The 19,131-nt window shown below is 37.5% G+C and overlaps 1 non-coding gene across 1 annotated transcript in view; it reads left to right on the top strand.

The window, feature by feature from the left end:
- LOC103278654 (uncharacterized) overlaps positions 1–19,131 on the top strand; it is a 64,305-nt gene that overhangs the window by 23,265 nt on the left and 21,909 nt on the right. Inside the window, exon 3 of the transcript XR_010005319.1 lies at positions 1–19,131. This exon is cut by the window's left edge and continues 17,631 nt beyond it; it is cut by the window's right edge and continues 21,909 nt beyond it. This is a non-coding gene — a transcript (uncharacterized LOC103278654).

The raw sequence follows: 19,131 nt of genomic DNA, 5'->3' as shown, positions 1-19,131 counted from the left end.
ATTTCAGAGGAGGAACAGCACTGAATCTGAACAGTCATATTTGCAAAAAAAAATCCACTTTAAAAGATGGCATGACTTACTCCTTGAAAGAGATGAGAAAAATGTCAAAAATGTAACCTTCCCGTGCCTTCTCAAAATATATAGATCCTACATACTTGAATGGCTTTGCACACAAATAAATCACTATTTATTATGCCCATTTGCAGTATTACACTGAACAAGTTCTTATAGAATTATGGCCTTTATCATATGATACATAAAAATAAGATGTGGAGCTACTCCATTGTTTATGAATCACATCGCGCCAACACTATCCAACCTTTAAAATATTTTTTCTATGTCTTAAGAAGAAAAGTCTATAAAGTCTATGTGCTCCACTCACATGTTATATGATTCTATCTTCAAGAAAGATAAATATTTGTATTCCTATTGAGTGTCAGGGTTTTTAAAATGAAACCATCATGCGCAAAGAATTTCCTCAAGAAATTATGGCTCAGTTTGGAAAGTACGAGAGCCGCTTCCCAGTATAATCCAAAACTAATTTTGCTGAGATGTCACAGCAGTAAGAGTTAAATCTTCAGTAAATGTTTGCAGAATTGGTCCACGTTTTTGCATTTCAGTGCAATCTAAACTTGCTTTTATAGTGAACTGGTCCTATGAACTTCAATAGGATTAAACTATATTAAGCCAAACTGATTTAACTGGGCAATTGCTTTATCCTCTCATTTCATAAGGGCATATTGCTCTCGGCTTTTTATATTGAAGTTCTATTTTTTTCCCAATCTTGATGTGGGCTCCATTCTCCCTGACCTCAGCAAAGTCTGCAAGATCTGACCATAATCGGTAGTCAATAGCCTAAACACGTTCCAAGTGCAAATTTGTCATAAACAACAGCTTGTATATGCAGCTCAGCAATACAGCTTGGCGCAGAGGCAAGCTTTTCCTTGGGGGCCCATCTCGTTCTTCTTGTACCTCCAATAGCCCTTCCTGCTGATTTCAAAGGGGATTTTTGTTTGCACCAAATGTTCTGATTTCATGCTGAAACCACTTCTGTAATTTCACATTCCTGGTTCTGACAGAGATTCAACTATTTTTTGGCAAGAAAGAAAGAAAGGAAAAAGAAAAAAGGAAGCACAGTTATTTCATTGCAAGTCTGAATTGCTGGCTACATGGTGCAAGGAACATAAAACAAACAAAAAATACAGATAAAGCCGCCTGTCATATGGCCGTAAAATGAAAATCAGTATAGCCACATGCTTGCATTTTTAAAAGCAACAGTCCTGTATTAAATTGTAATGTGTTGCCTACAATTATGGGAACATATTCAGAAGGAAGATGCACAAAACTGGCTTGTCCAGTTGTAAAACCAAGCAAAACCACTCTTATACATCTACCAAATTAATTCAGTTAGATGCAAATATTTAAATGCAGAAACAAAAACCTTCTCTATTACAAAAAATATGCATGGCACTTCTCATACTATTTGTTCTAATATAGCCATCCTTCTTCAATATTGCCAGCAATATACAAGTAAGAATTGTTGAAAGGAACTTTAAAAATGGCAACTGAATGCATAACGATCGAAACAACCTTGAGTTGTGAAGCAGTCTCTGGTTAAGAGCTGTTTCTAACAACAGGAATATATTTAAAGCTAAAATACAATAGGAACAATATTATACATCCAATATTCTTGAATTCAGCATGAATTCCTAGCATAAAGAGCTTTATCATAGGCTTTACCTGAAGCCTTGATTAGCCAAATGTTTTATAAATGAAAGACTTTCAGTTTTAAGGTATGCACCTCAGACATCAATTTTGGGCATGAATACAACAAATAGCTGCTTGGAAATATGTTTCACACAAATACATTTGTTGGAGAGTGAACATTAACTGCATCTCCATATTGAATGCATCCTTGATTGTAACTTCCTGTTTATTTGTAGTGTGTAAAATAACTCCAAAATTGCATTGTGTTCTAAATTCAACAGTCATGTTGATACAATGGAAAAGCAGAGCTTTCTGGAAGGAGGGATATAGAAGGGTAAGATATTAGGGTGGTCCCTGAGGACAGACATGTCATCAAAAATGCTACAGGATGCAATGAAAATATACACAGCTTAAGTTGGTGTGATACAATAGTGAGGTGGATTGGTTTCCTATGGAGTGCAGAGGTTATTGTTCACCAAAATCACGGCCCTGAAGGAACTCTAAAGGTGTTATTTTCATTATTATATGGAAGGATAATCCATTTTCTTTGAATTTTGAACAAACATTTCTGATACAGAAATGAAACATATTTTCAGAATGTATAGTGTACATCTGAACCTTACCCTTAATTAAAATACATAGGAGCCATTCCATTTATAACCATGCACATTGTAGCTATTGATTAGAAGAACAAATCCTACTAGAGATGGCAACCCCCCCCCCCCCCCCAAGTTAAGCATTTTTCTTTGCAGGGATTTTTCAGATTCCACCAAGACCTCCTTCCAAGAAAATGTGATTATTATTATAATGTTATTGTACACTTCTCCTGAACGTATTACATAGGGTAAATCCCATTAAAAGTATATGTATCAATATAAGTGAAGTTTTAGGAAGGTTCATGAAATTTTCATTAGAACATATAGTCAGGAAATTGTGTGTGTGTGTGTGTGTGTGTGTATCAGGAGTGACTTGAGAAACTGCAAGCCATTTCTGGTGTGAGATAATTGGCCACATTGCCCAGGGGACGCCCAGATGTTTTACCATACTGTGGGAGGCTTCTCTCATGTCCCCGCATGAGAAGCTGGAGCTGACAGACAGGAGCTCACCCCACTCCCCGGATTCAAACTGCCAACCTTTCGGTGAGCAATCCTGCCAGCACAAGGGTTTAACCTATTGGACCACTGCGGGCTCCTGTCAGGAAGTTAGGCAAGCACCTTATTGTATCTCTCTTAAATACAGTATGTAAAAAACAGAACAGAAAACTCTTTAGTTCAGTTGTGTATCCATGTTTCTTTAAGTCAATGATTGACTTATTGGAACCCATTTAATTTTTCATAGGGTTTTCTTGACAGAATACTCAGAAGTGGTTTTGCTAGTCTTCCCCTGAAATATAGCCTACAGCACCTAGTATTCATTGATTGGCCCTGATTAGTTTCCAAGATCAAACAATCTGGTGCCTTTCAGTCCTATGCCACCTAATGTTTTAACCGTAAAATGACACTATCCACACACTATCTCACTCTGACTGTTTTGTCTAACTGCTTTGTCATTCAGTTTTTCAATATGTCACCTCTAACGCTTCTAAATAAACCACCTGGAACAAGCAGATAGTAATATTCTTGATATTCTTACAGATGACGCAAACCACTGATGAACGTAGGCATTTTGGTATTGCTTGGGTGTTTGGCTATTATAGCTTCACAGGAACAGGAATGGGAACAATATGTAATTAATTCCTGTTAGGTATTTAATGGTGTGATCTGAACATAATGTCCTCTGGATCCAATGTTTTCCTTGTACAGTAGCAGGAGTCCATCATTTCATTCCGTTATTCAGCATTGATATAAAGCCATCTCTAAATGCAGTAGTTTTCATACAGAATTGTAATAGTCATAAAAATGTCCATAGCCTTTTTGAAGCATTATAATCTGAAGACAGAAATTTTCTCATGTGAAATGAGGTTATTCTGTAGGACTGGAACATGTTTCTGATTTTTCTTGCCATTACCAATTTTAGTGGGTTCACCCAATATAGTAGCTATCAATGATATTGACCTGTAGATTAAAAGGGCGTAAGTCATTCTGTCTGTTCTTCTTCCCTTGGTATTTGCTTGAGGATAATGGGACCAATGATAACATGTCATAAGTCAACATTTGTCCCGAATCACTGGAATTTTGTTACTGTAAATTGGATTGCTTTGTTTGTGGAATATTTGTCTGACATGCAAAATCAAACAAAATTATTATTTAATTGTACTGCAACACTGAAGGGAAGGGAATTATCACAAAATATTTAGAGTAGCAGTTCATAGAAATCAAATAGTGATAATGTTCAGATTCACCAAGATCTCATTCTATCATTTTACAAGCAGTAGGGGGTAGAGGGCCTTCCTTTGGATAAATTTATTTATCCTACAATAAATATAGGATAAAATTTTCTTTATTATGCTGTTCCCCATAGTGTTTTATTTATGTCTGCTTGAAATCTATGGAGGATTCAGTTTGGTTTGATACCTTTAGAGAATAATAAATCAATGACTCCCTTTCCTCGTAGATAGGTGTACAGCAATATGGTTTTCTTTTGTTGCTGGCCCTTCTGGTTCATTCAGTTTTCTGTGGTAAGCAATGTATTTTCTAATTATCTCTGAATCATTGCTAAGATGTTTAGAACATCCTGAGATAATTTGTTGTAAGATTTCCTGAATTTCTGGATATCTATGGGTAGCATTTTCAATGCACTAGAGACCATTTTTTCTCGGTTATTCCCAGCAAACATCAACACTGACCATTTAGGTCAGTCTGGAATCAGATCAGCCCATCGGTAAAGGTTTTCCTCTGACATTAAGTTTAGTCATGTTCAACTCTGGAGGTTGGTGCTCATCTCCATTTCTAAGCCGAAGAGCTGGCGTTGTCTGTAGTTGCCTCCAAGATCATGTGGCCGGCGTGACTGCATGGAGTGAGATCAGCCCATGGATAGCCACAAAACACATGGGGGCTAGTCCGTATTAACAGAGAGAAAGCTTCTAATGCAGCTGTATCTCCAATTAATACAAATCAAGGGAAAACCTGAATCCTGCATCCAGATTCAGATTCTCCCCTGAATTATGGCCATCTAGACAGCTCCAGGCAATGCCTATGTGGAACCAGCTGCAGATATCCTGACAGCCATCTGGCACTCATCCTCAGGCTCAGGTGGCCAAGGGACATGGGATGGCTATCCCATACTGCTACTCCTCCTCCTTGCCTTACCTTGGTGCTTTGTCTTTCCCTTTCCATGTCGAATGACTCACAAAGGAGTAGTGGTAAGTCATAGTGTCACTCCTGTAGCCAGCAGCAACCCTGCAGAAGGGAGTGGCAGTTGGGTTTCTGCCCAGTGGCTCTAACCTGGGTTCAGTGTGGTTGGTTCTGTAGGAGAGCCCTACTGTCTTTTTATGTGAAAATGTGAGATAGTTTCTGATCACATTTGTTTCCTCTGAGCATGAGTTTGCCTCATGTTGTATGTTTACATGTGCGTACAAAGAACTCTATTTCACCTTGGTAAAAAATCATTTTTCCTAATTAGTGAGTGAATTGATTCATAGATGCCATTAAAGATGGTAGCAAATATTGTGTCATGGTCAATGCGTCAATGCATCATATATCAAAATATCATGGTTCTATGGACATAAGCATTTCTTTTATGTCTCTGGGGACATTTATCTTCTCCCTTTGAAACATCTGAGGAGTTTTTGTGATTCTAAATAGAAAAGAAATAGCTGAAAGGGTATGTTAAATCCAGTCATTTTAGCATTCTGGTTTGCCTGTAGTATGGGCAAAGACCACTTGACTTACCTGACTTTGAAAATACTTTGGATCCTCATAGCTTCTGGAGAAAGTCTAGTAGAGAAGTATAAAATTGTCTAGCTTTATTGAGCTTTTTATAATTTACAGAGATAATTTTTCTTACAGACCAGGACTGTTACCCAACACAAATCAGTTCATGGATAGCCATAGTTATGTATTTTCACCCTTTCCACCACCAATTTCATTTGTGCAGTAATAACAAGTAGACATATTTTCATTGCGTGTTTTGATGCCGTGTCTTAAAACAATGGCTGCATCAATGCAGACCTGTATCTCTAAACATGTTTATTCTCCACATTCTTTTCAGAAGTCCCATTTTTCTCAGTCCATATCTTTTTAAAGTATCTAGCTATGATTATATATCGCAAACATCACAAATACAAACCCCTTCTCTGTGGATCTTATTTATGAAATAATGCATCCAAGACAGTATAGGATATCCCTTGAGATTTTGCAGATTTGAAGGAAGGGTTCTAGAAGTTTTTGTAGCTCCTCTTCGAAGTTATGATTGAAAGAAAAGCATGGACCTTTTAAATTTGATGATCTGTCAATTCTGGGATTTCTTTGTGTAGTACTCCTGCAGAAGTTTGAAGTGTGATCCCCCATTTCCCATTTAAAGTGGCTGTCGGAACTGATTCTAGAGTTTTTAGGGAGTAGAAGTTACTTTTTAAAAGTAACTTTCAAGTTGATTGTATCACTTGCTTTGTATTGTGAATAATCTAAAATGCTCTACAAAGATAAGGTAGTAAAATAGTTAATATGCAAAATGACTATTATTAAGCAAAATATCAATTAAATTACATTTTTCAAAAAAGAGGAATAAAATATTTATGTTTAAATCTAATTTAAAATAGAATTAAATATTTGCACTAAATGTCTTATCATGAAGATGAGAAATCCTCTCGATGCTTTCCTTCCATACTCTACTTGTCCCCATTTGAAGTTTTAGATAGAAAAAATAGTGCATGATTTCTCTTCCACACCACCAAAATTTTTCTCCCTTATAGTCTCATCTCATCTCATCACCTTTTCTTTAGCTTATTTGTTCCCATATGGATCTCAAAAATGTCTCAGGGTAAAGACTTTCAAAATTCAATTTCCTGTGACAGATGAAGCACCGGTGTGTGATATCGAATATAGAAGACATCATCTTCCAGAATGTCCATGCTACTTGTTAGTTTATAACCTTTTAACTTTAGAATTAACTAAAGAATCACAGATTTAGTCAATCAGAAAATAAAATAAAGGATTTGGATCTTATGACCTACATGATTTAATTCTCTAATCTTGATGATGAACAAAATAGCAGAATTTCACAAAAATTCAAAAGAAATTGACTTTAGGAAAGAATCAGATGGGAGTAGTAAAATTAGTTGGCTTTTGGCATTCTCTGTAATTTAATTAATAGCTTGCTTAATACCTTAATTCTGGAACCAAATTAATGCTGGAATTTCTCCTTAAGTCAATCACTTTTGTTAAAAAACTAATTTGATTAAATTGATCCTTTCATTAGAAAAAATCCAATTTGATTGAGAACGTAATTGATTTTAACCAGTTAATTCCTTTCTTTGAACCCCTGCCACTTCCATAGCATTGGGAAAAGCTAATTTCTTTGTTCACTACATTCTTTCAGCTCTATGTTTTGCCTATAATTCCAAGCGACAATATGTTCTTAAGATATTCCTTTGTTTTAATGATCAAGCTCACCGTATTCACGCCATAGTTTCTCCAGATTATGTGAAAGAAATCTCTGTTCCTTGGACGGACGAAATAGGGAGCAACGTTGGACAGTCTTATAGTTGGGTTTACAGTCCTTTTCAGAAAAAGGCCATTTGGCCTTCTCTCCCTACAGCAAAAAGGCATAAACCTGCTCCAAACATTTCTTCCCCTTGGTGTAGATTTGTGATTGGATGAAAACAAGGAAATTGTTCCATTCAGGCCACATTGCTGAAGGCTTTTGTTATGAGGAATGGTGCCATTTTCTTCAGAACCTATTGGATTAAGCTTTGCTTTATAATGCCAAATCATAGGTTGCTTAGAAAATACGCCATATCAGGATGGTAGACAAACACCTAATTATTATATATCTGAAACAAAGATGAGAAATGTGTTGTCGAAGGCTTTCATGGCCAGAATCACAGGGTTGTTGTGTGTTTTCTGGGCTGTATGGCCATGTTCCAGAAGTATTCTCTCCTGATGTTTCATCCACATCTATGGCAGGCATCCTCACAACCTCTGAGGATGCCTGCCATAGATGTGGGTGAAATGTCAGGAGAGAATACTTCTGGAACATGGCCATACAGCCTGAAAAACACACAACAACCCAAAGATGAGAAAATTTGTTAGTTTCACTTTCTTCCCCACTCAGATTTTTCTTTAAAAATTGAGGTTACATCTTCAGAGCTCTGAAGAAATTTGTGAATCTGTGTTGATAGTAGGATAGTTGCTTGCTAGCACAGAGAATATGATATTATTATTCTCTGGTATATAGCTGTGAAAACTAAAAACCTAGAAAGGCCAACCCCCTTTAAAAAAATATTGCTGCAACATGATTAATTACTCATTGATTCCAGTCCACACGTTTGAGACTTAAGCACTCAAAATGATGCACATGGCTGGAGTAACCTACTATTTTTGTTTTTTTCCACGGCCTTTACTGTCAACTTCTTTCTATAGAAAATATGAAATCTAACATTTTGGTATATATCTCTCTATAAAAGTCAATGTATGCCTATCTGTCCATTTGTACCATGAAGGCTGTTGTTAGTTGAAGTGACCCTTTGTGATGTTACTGGACTGGCTGTTGTTAAGTGAGGTGGCCCTCTGTGATGTCCCTATGAAATAAAGGTGACATATTTATGAGGAGAAGGGGGAAAGAAAGGAAAGAGCCACAAAGAGAGCCATGTTGCCATAGAGACATTGTGAGGCAGGCCTTCTTAGGCCCCTTCCACACTACCTCTGTATTCCAGGATCTGATCCCCGATTATCTGTTTATCCTAGGTTATTTGGCAGTGATGACACATATAATCCAGTTTAAAGAAGATAATCTAGGATCAGATTCTTGGATATAGGGCAGTGTGGAAGGGGCCTTAGAGCTGGAAAAGGGGGAAAGGGGAGAGGAAGGGAGGAAAGAAATAAAGGCTGGGTCTACACTGTCCTATATCCCAGGATCTGATCCCAGATTACCTGATTTGAATTAGATTATAGGAGTCTACACTGCCAGATAATCTGGGATAAGCAGATAATCTGGGATCAGATTCTGGGATATAGGGCAGTGTAGATTCCAGCCAAAGAGAAAAAGAAGGGAAGAGGAAAGAAGATGAAAGGGAAGGGGAAGAAATTAAAAGGAGGAAAGGAATAAAAAAAGGAAAGGGGTAAGTTCTTATTAAACAAACAAATACTATAAAAAACACCTCTCTCCACCAAGTGCCAGCTCGGACACTTCCACACAGCCATATAACCCAGAATATCAAGGCAGAAAATCCCACAATATCTGCTTTGAAGTAGATTATCTGAGTCCACACAGTCATATATTCCAGTTCAAAGCAGAAAATGTGGGATTTTATTCAGCTGTGTGTAAGGAGCCCCAGTGACTAAACTCTGTCACAAGAGTAACTAACCATGTATAACCCCCATATCCATGAGGGATACATTCCAAGATCCCCTGTGGATACTTGAAACTGTGGATAGTCATGAACCATATATTTTAACTATACTTGGGTTGGAAGCATTCCACTGAATAGCACTGGAGGGACAAGAAATGTCCACAAACACTTCTGCCTGGGGCCATTCCAGGCTCTGCAATACTTTTCTATGACATGCTTGAAAGAATACCATAGACTCACACTAGAAGACCTATATCTGGAAAGAATTTTTTTTGGAGCTTTAGTAAGTGAAACTGTGGATATTGAGTTTATGAATAAGAGTATTTACTGTACTTATATCCAAATATAGTCTTCATTCCAATTGGAGTCAGGAAGGAATGGGAAATTTATTTCCCTCTACATGTTTTGGGGCTAGAAATCACATCAACCCTAATCACTCACCTTCCAACATCTCAGAGAAGACCTGAGGTTGACTTTCTGTGGTCAGAGCATTTTAATGAAAGATTTCATTGGAAAAGAGAGCTTTGGGATGGTGCCTGAATGGGTCAAGGGAGTGGGAGGACACCTCTCTGTGTTGGTGTATTGGGAATTTTGATTATTAAAGGTAATAAAAAGAGATGGAGCAGAATCAGTTAAGGGAGGTTTTTTGCCTGCCTAACAGTAACAGCAAAGGTCAGGGAAAGGTATATATTGGGATATGAAAGGAGATAAAATGGGGGAAAGGTCATGGAGGCTGAGAGCTGAGCAAGGAAATTGCTTTGCGCATCAGGAATTGAGTTGTTAGAAAAACCAATTAAAGAAGACTATGTGGGTGGGCATGGAATTACACACACACAAAGAGAGGGAGAGAATGAATATAGATAGTAGCTTAAACTCTCTGTGTAAAACTTTGATTATATGCTCATGTTCCAATAAAATGAAAACATATATGTTAATCATAAATTTCACTTCTAATTTAACTACAGAGCACTGGAATTGGGTTGTGGAGCTATAGCACGATTCCACAATAGAGAAGTCAAATTTCAAAAGGGAAGAATGCAGCTGACTACCAGTAAGTGGGCACAATCCAGCAGTCAAATTTTCTCCACAAGAAAACCTATTTTCCCCACAGCTTAAAAGTGGAGAACAGGGGTAGTCAAACTGCTTGAAAATGTATAGCAGGGAACACTCCTATATGGGAAGTAAGAGCTAATTCTGGAGGCTTTTCCCATACAATGTTGTATAATGTCTTCGCATGAGATCAAAATGACTCTCCACTATTTCAGATATTTTGTGCCATTACATAGAGAAAGGGGGAGAGGGAGAGAAAGGGAGGGTCCATACTGGGCTTTCTAAAGAAAACAATATTTCAAAAGGAATATATTTCAGGCACACTGTGAAAAACCATTTCTACCTTTTGTTTGCTACGTCTGGTCCCAAAACTAATTGTCAGCCAGTGTTTCTTTTATTTCCTTCCATATTAATTTATTTCTCAGTGTTTCCCTAGATCTAAAAAGCATGTAATGTACATTCTGGAAGCAGTGATCTAATATGAGTATTGAAGGATTTTAGCTGCATTTCCTCTGGTATTAAAAAAGATGCTGATTCATGTTCTCTGCTGGTAATTTTAGCTATCCTTTTACTGAGATAGAGAAAAAGATTATAGAATGTTTTGTTTTACCCTGAAGGCTAAATCAGCCCTATGGAAGTCATTAAAATGTAAAACAATTACTATTGGAGGAGGGAATGGAAATGTCTACTGGGAAAGAGAATAATATATAGAATAAAATGAAATGTAAATCTATGGTCCATTCTTAAAATCCGCAGAGGGAAAAGTACATCATGCATATCTTGCATGAATGTTTGCACTGAAAAACAGAGAAAACAGTGATTCATGCGACATTACCAGCAAACAGTGATCTACAAAGCTTCATTTGAAAAAAAGTCTTCACGGAAAATGTATATATCAAAAATGTATTACTGATAACAGGAAGATGATGGGAGAGTGGGTTTTTTAAATAGTTAAATGGAACTATAGAAGCACACTGTAGCTTGCTTATGCCCCACTAATGCATCATATTTTGGAGTCTAAACTGGTAAAACAGCCTAATTATACTTTAAAAGGAAAATGAATTATCTTGGAATTATAGTGAGCACATGTAACAGCAATGTGATATTTGGAACAAGCCTCTTTGGATCTAAAATTATACAGTTTCACACCTGCTGTGTTATTCAGGTGTTATTCAAGTGGATCCAACCTATTAAGATGAAATGACATGGTCAAAGTGACATTTGTTACAGTTTGAATAGAAATGCACATTCATCATCCCTTGAAGAGAATACTTGTTGCTCTTGAAGGGTGCAGGCAGACTAATTCACAATTCTATCAGGCAACTCTATGCTTTAGAAACTCCTTTAGAAATTAGAAATATCAAATGTGTCTGATTGAGCTGTGTATTGAATTTCACCTCACTCCACACTGTAAAGGCATCACAATATATTCACAACTTGGATGACACGACTTTCTCTTGAGGGACAGATTAAATAGCCAATTCACACTACTGGTAGGTCTTTGGAAGCAAATTGACAGTGATATGTGTTGTCGAAGATTTTCATGGCTAGAATCACAGGCTTGTTGTGTGTTCTCCTAAGGAAAGAATGCTTCTGGAACATGGTCATACAGCCTGGAAAACACACAACAACCCTGAGAGTGATATGTTCTCAATGTAAAATGTAAGTGAGGTGGGAACAAAGAAATATTTATATGAAATGCAGAATGGATCACTTAAAAAAACCCTTGCAAGTGAATCTCCAAACATATGTTCTTATCTAATATTAATTCATTTCATCAACGCCTCTGGGTCAAGACAAAAATCAATCTGAAGCACAGAAATGGCCAGTAGCCGATCAGGAGGCCATACATGTTCTAAAGAATAATACCCAATATACTGGAAAGGTAGCTGTTTCGTTTAAAAGCCATTGTTTGGGGGGAAACCAAAATCTATTAGAATTCTTTTTAAAATTTTGTTTTGAGATTTCTTAATTTGGATTTAGAAACTTTTATGTCATTTTGTGACAAAAGATAAGTGTTAGCTATTCACCTGGAGTAAGGTGAACTATGAACTATGCTGTCATCCTGTTATACATTTCTTTTAGTTAGAGAATCTTATTTGATAAAAGTTTGATGACTGACCCGTTAAAACTTGTTAAACTCATTAAAACTCAACCTAGCCCCGACACATTCCATCTTTAGTTAAAAGCTCTATGAAATAGGAAGGTCTTTCTAATTTATAATGTCCCTCGAACATGGGGTGGTGTTTATTCTTTTTTCCTCTTTTTTTGGAAATGCTCCAAACAAAGGAGAGGAAAGCAACTTGTCCCTAACCAGAGAGAAGTAGAGAGATCCCTTTCTCCATTTAAGGCTACAACCAGTATATTTCTTAACTTCAAGGAGGTGTAGAACCGAAACAGACAATCAGTGGCCTCACATAATTGGGATCAGTTGGTGGCCTTAAAACCATCAGTGTGTACATAAGAGACTAAATTTTGAATGTGGCTCTGCATTCAGAAGTCATGGTTCTTAGTACATACAGCAGAGAGAAGGTTTAATTAGTACCCTTTTCCTGGAATGGTATAATGCATGTCCCTTGCTGGATGTCTATTTCTTCAGCGATTCCCTGAGACATTTTGCTGCTAAGGCAGAGCATCAAATCCCGCTCCCTCCCTCCCCCAATCCAATGGGTAATTCAGCCATGCCAGTGCTGGTCAGGTCCCATAGGTCAGAATCCTGTGGGTGCACCACATCAGTGTAAACCCGTTGGTGAAGCTGACAGTCTCAGGAGAGAAAAGGTCATGGGCACAGCAGACATGCAAGGAGGAAGGCACTGGAGAAACAGGCTGCTCAGAAGCAACATCTACGGCTCCTGAGAGGCCTGCTTATTTTTTTTTAAAGTCCAGACCATTTGAGCCTATGTATATATTTCAATTGACTTCATCAGGGGTTCCATAAAAACAAATAGAAATGTAAAATTAAATATCTAAAGGACAAGACATAATTATAGAATAACATCTCCATAAAATATCATGATATGCTTTAATTTCCCCCCTTTGCTTAAAGCCTATACATACCAATATGTAATCTAACAGCAGAAATTTCTGGAGCTGAAAATTGTATTCCCTTTACTAGATTGAAAAGAAAATGGAGAACCAGGCTCAATGCTATGAATAGGCTGAAACATATTGGACTTTCTGCAAAATAAAAATAAAGGTAATGTATTAGAGAACTTGGAGACATGTTTTCCCGCTTACCCCTGTGGTTTTTGTTTGTTAGTGCTCTCCAATATCTGCATTATCTCCTGTGTTGACCAAAGATTTGGTATTATGCTATTTTGGGCAGTGGCACCAGCAGCTCCATGACTAGGAAAAAACGTCCAGTTTTGTTGTTGGTTCATTTATGGAACCAGTCATTTTCCAAAGTTTTCATTTTGTTTTGTTCTACATTTATTTGGGGTCTGTGGGAAGGATCTAAGATACTTATTTTCCTTAATACTATTTTACACACCTGGGCAGGCAACAGTCACCCTAGCTGAGTTGATCACACTTAATATATAGATTTCTAAGGCCTTACAAAAAAATAAGGTGCCACAGTGGCGCAATGAGTTAAACCCTTACGCCAGTTGAACTGCTAACCTGAAGGTTGCCAGTTCAAATCCACAAGATGGGGTGAGCTCTTGCCTGTTAGTTCTAGCTTGCAGGGACATGAAAGAAGCCTCCTAGCAGGATGGTAACACATCCGGGTGTCCCCTGGGCAATGACTCTGTAGACAGCCAATTCTCTCACACCAGAAGCGACTTGCAGTTCTCAAGTTGCTTGTGACACAATAAAAAACAAAACAAAAATAATTTTGGTCATTACTCAATTTCAGAAAAAAACATAGCTTACTGATTGAGCGTATGCTTTGAATGCAGAATGTATCTGTTCAGTCCTATGTAGAGCTGTAGAGATTCTTGCCTGACATATGAACGAGCCACTAATAATCCATGTAGGCAAACATAGACCAGTGATTCAATGTGATAGAAGGCAGCTTCCAACTTTGCTAGTATACCCAAACTTCATAGCAAAGAGTACAATAATGGGCAGCAAAATAAAGGGAACCAATGAAAGATTGCAACTAGTAGTTTTTATACAAAAATAAATATTTGCTTTAGGTCTATCCCATTAAACCAGTAATAGAGATTTTCTTTTTCTAGCACAAGAGATTGAAATGATATTCAAAAACATTCAGAAAATGGTTGAAAAACACAATTTTATTTTAATGTTATTAGTATCAAGAAACCCTAAAGTGAAGATCCTGGACTGCTAATAAAATGTATGGTCCAGATCTTCTACACAAAATTCACTTGTGGTTATGTTGGTCACAAAACATATTTTTCTGTGCAAGAAACAGCTTTTATTGCATCGAAAATACATTTTTCTGCAGAAATATTATCTTCTCCAGAGAAAATGCTGCTTTATGTGTAGAAAATGTTTTTTTCTGGATAAAACAATCCACTGTGATTTTTTTTTCACAGAATAAGCCTTAAATTGTGATTTGGCTTTGAGAACTGCCTAGATTTAGAAGACTTTCTAGCAGCAAGAAGAAAATTGTTAAAATTACCTATTGCTTCCTGTAAGAAGAGAATTAACCGACAACTAAAAGTCTTTAAAAGAAAACAGACTCCAAAATATGGGTTCCTTGCTCATGAAACATTTCATCCCCTTGAGCAATGTTTATTGTTAATTTTTCATCTTTTCCTTCCCTTTGTTTATGCTTGTTCCCTTTTTGTGTTATTAGTGAGACTGTATTAAGTATGTTAATGCTGTAAACATCCAGTGTACTTCTACCATTTAAAAGCAAGGTAACAAAATGTTCTATTCCAAATTAAGACAAATAAGAAGAGAATTAGTAAAGATGTATTATTCCAGAAAAGATGGCTTAAGTATGGTGGTGCTAGGAACATTTGACAGGTTTGTTTTTGTTTTGTTTTTTTTGTAGATTTGCTACACATGTTTTCTCTGTTTTCATACATCAGTCCTTGCCCGTGCTACCCACTCCTCCAGCTTCAGATTCAAATATACCATGAATTTAGAGCTATCCACCCAAAGAAATGTTAGACATTGTATAAAAGTGCAAGAATTTAAATTATATGATATCAGTTTCATAGTAATAATATCATTCTATGTCTCCTCTCTTTTCCTCTCATTTTCTCACTGTAAAATAACACACACTTTCACAAAATTCTTGTTTTAAAGCAATAATTGATATCATGCAATTTGGTTAAACATAACATTGTTTCTGTTGTTTGCAAATTGTGTGTGTTCTTGGCTGTTCAAGCATGAAAAATGCCAGCATGGAGGGATAGTGGAAAGACTAAACTTTAATGCACCAAGAGGAGGAAAAATCGATTGCAGTGTTCAAAGAGATCTCTACTGGTGAAGAATATTAAAGACCTTTGGCCACTTTTGCAATGATTCTTATGATCTAGAGCCTGGGGGTGGGAGAATCAAGTAGCCCCTGAATGTTCAAATGAGAAAGGGGGAGAAAAGGAAAATAATATTTTATGCCTAATTTACAGCATATAGGCAGCAAAACCAACAAAGTTACCAGCAATTGTGCTAAACGTAAATTTGAGTTGCCTTTCCTAACTTCAAAAACTTGAATTTGTGAGTGCGGCGCAGCTCAGAAGGATGGGAGGCAGGGAGAGAATATAATTTTAATAGATATTCACTATAAAATGAAAATGGCTAATTTGGCTTTGTATCTGCTCTAGCGAGTACAGTAACATTAACAGTTTCATCCTCATCCAAGCTTACTGCTGCTGCGTAAAAGCCAAGTTCAATATTTGTTTGAGTTAGCACACGGGGGAAAGGAAGCTTCAATTCTCTGAATAATTTGGCTTGGGCTATGTAACTAGTTCTGATAAATCCCGAATTCCATTAAATGAACTATGCTGATATGGATCCATTTAGACCAGTGGTTCTCAACCTGTGGGTCCCCAGGTGTTTTGGCCTACAATTCCCAGAAATCCCAGCCAGTTTACCAGCTGTTAGGATTTCTGGGAGTTTAAGGCCAAAGCATCTGGAGACCCACAGGTTTGAGAACCACTGATTTAGACCATGGCCAAAGTGAATCAGATCATTTTAATTCACACCTAACATGGACTGGCCCAGCCTGAAGTGACTAGGATAAATTCAGACCAATCTGCAAGAGATGGAAACAGACAATGTATCTCCTACTGCACCATATAAGGCAAATGCCATGGCAGGGTAATTAACTGACTGGCTTTTCCATAGTGGCACTTCTAGTTTCCAGTCTGGAGCCGGAATTACACCAATACACTCCAATCACAGTGTTTGATAGGCAGATATGGCATGATATCATTGGAATGTATAGATTCAGTTTACTCTGCAAGTTTGTTTTGTTGTATTAGATTTAGCTGGCAGCAGCAAATCTTTGACTTTTCCCCTCCCAGTACCTAACCCATTGCATTTTGATGTGCTATTTTATAACTTCTGGACATTAATAATTGGTGTTTAATGGATATAAATAAATCAGGCTCTAAATTAGCCCTAGTCGTGGCCTAAGGCTATTATAAGTCCTACACATATTCAGCAGTACATTTTAGCCCCAATCCTCTTGAGGACAAAAGGTTTATCATTTCTGACCTAGTTGTTGCTTGCTGTCTTCTTAAGCTAGATTCACACCAGCAAAATAATTAGTCTTTACCTCGATGCTGGTGCTGTTGGAACACATGACATTCCTCCCTTTTCAGAATGAAAGCACTTATTTTAAATGCCTGAAGGCTTTAACATGATTTATTATTTTATTACATTTTGTTACAGAAGTCTCCCACTGGGGCAGGAGAGGTGTAAGAGTATCAGATGGGGGGATGAATAAATAAGTGTGCACTTCCCTGATCTGTCACTGACTCTCTCACTGGGACAGGAGGGGTGAAAGGAGAGCAGATTATGTTTATGTATGATCACTTAAATTTACAATCAATGGTTAGGAGGTAGATCTGGTCCGTATCTATAGTGATTTCACTGGATTTGCCAAAGCCACTGCCATAGTAGCAGCTGCCAGCAGCCCCTTCCCACTCCCTTCTACTACTACCACCATCACACCATCCTGCATGCCCAGCCCTGCTCTTTTCTCATCACCCCTCCTATCCTGCTCCTTCTGTCCATCACAGAGTTGCATACAAATGGAATCACCAATCAATGATAGTGCAAGGCGGGTGGTAAGATTGACAATAAAATAAGAGATTCCCATTGGTTAATAGGTTTATGCATGCTGGGGAGCGGGGGACTGGCAGCTGTAGTGAACACATGAGGCGGCTCTACACTGACTCTTTAATCCATGGCTGAACCAAAGTGGCCAAAAGTCTGGAATTGTTTTTGACTGGCAGACCCTTGGATGCAGAGATGGGAGGGAATCCTGATCATCCAATGGCACTGAACCACCCTTACCATCACCTTCCCATTCTCATCATTGTCATAGTGAGCATGCACAACATGGCTAGCGTCAGTCCCTTGTGACCTGGAGTGATGTTGTCTGGGGAGCCAGAGCAATGTTGGAGGGGAAAGGAAGAGAGGAGGAATTCCCCCTCCTTTCCCCCTTCTTTCCTCCTCCCTTCCCCAATTGCTTCAAACTAGCATCACTCCAGGTAACAAATATCCAACACTGGCCATGCCATGCCCATGGCTGTGTGAACAATTAAAGGACTGTTGTGTCTCCGAACCAGACCAAATGTTTACTTACACAGACCCAAAGTCATAGTTTGCTCTGGATTCTCAGGGGAAATTTGGAGCAACCCACAACTTTTGTTAGCATGGTTTAAGACACCGTTGAGTGGCCTTAGTTTATGTTAAACAGAATCAGCTCTATATATGTTGTGTAGCTGCCATAGAGCTGATTCCTCTCTGCCCAAATTGGGATAATGGGTCAATGTGGATGTTTCCACAGATATGATAGGACACTCCCTTTTGCCCCATTGTTCCTTTGGGTGGGAAAACTGTGGCTTTCAATGCATGTTCATTCTGTATTATAAAGGTAGGTGGGAAGGGGGATATGATGCAAAAAGGGATCAAACGAGGGCAGGATATTCCATATTGGAGTTGAATTATTTTTCTGGTGTGTATCAGCCGTAGTTGTGGATGCCATATAAAATGTCTGTCTCGGTTTTAGCCTAGTCTGTGTTTATTTCATGATTATGCAGAATAAAATCTCACCATGTTATTTTAGGTACTGCTCAATGATATCTATATGTATAGTCTACTTGAATTTTCTGGAAATATTATGTTTCTAGAAAAAGATACACATTTGGAAATTTAAATACATGAAATAATTATTTTCATATCAAACTTATTTCACTGCTATAGCAACACACATTTTATATATGTAGTAAACAATAAACATATAAAATTATAATATGGGGATAATTATGCTATTTAAAAGTATTAACGCCCTAATTTTCTACAACTATGAAAATATCCTGTATTAATAAGAAATTCAGTTGGTTACATCTGCATTAACCAAGTGGATGTATCTTAGATTTTTGACATCTGAGGAGAAGAGGAAGCACCCATTAGACATTTGCACAAATATGTTTTTAAATATTATTTGCACTGAAACAATCAATGTCTTCAAGACTGAACTAGCAGCAGAGATATATGGTAGAAAAATGCTGCTAGTTTAGTTCTTTTTGTGCAATTTATTGATTGATTTTAAACAATGTCTAATTCAGAATAAGACAATGAAGTCAGAAAATGAAAGGAGAGAAAAGAAAGAAATTGGGGGGGGGGGTGTCACAATCCATAAAACTAAAACCCTGTAGGGTTCTATACAGAGGGTTCAAGTTAGTATTTTCATCTTGGAAGACATCTGTTATATATGTTTAAAGTTTCTCCTATCCAGAAAATGGGAAACTAACAGAAAAGACTGGGGTGGGGAGAGCAAT

Source organism: Anolis carolinensis, chromosome 4 (assembly GCF_035594765.1).
Source record: "Anolis carolinensis isolate JA03-04 chromosome 4, rAnoCar3.1.pri, whole genome shotgun sequence".
Classification (NCBI taxonomy): domain Eukaryota; kingdom Metazoa; phylum Chordata; class Lepidosauria; order Squamata; family Dactyloidae; genus Anolis; species Anolis carolinensis.
This window is presented reverse-complemented; position numbering and strand designations above follow the sequence as displayed.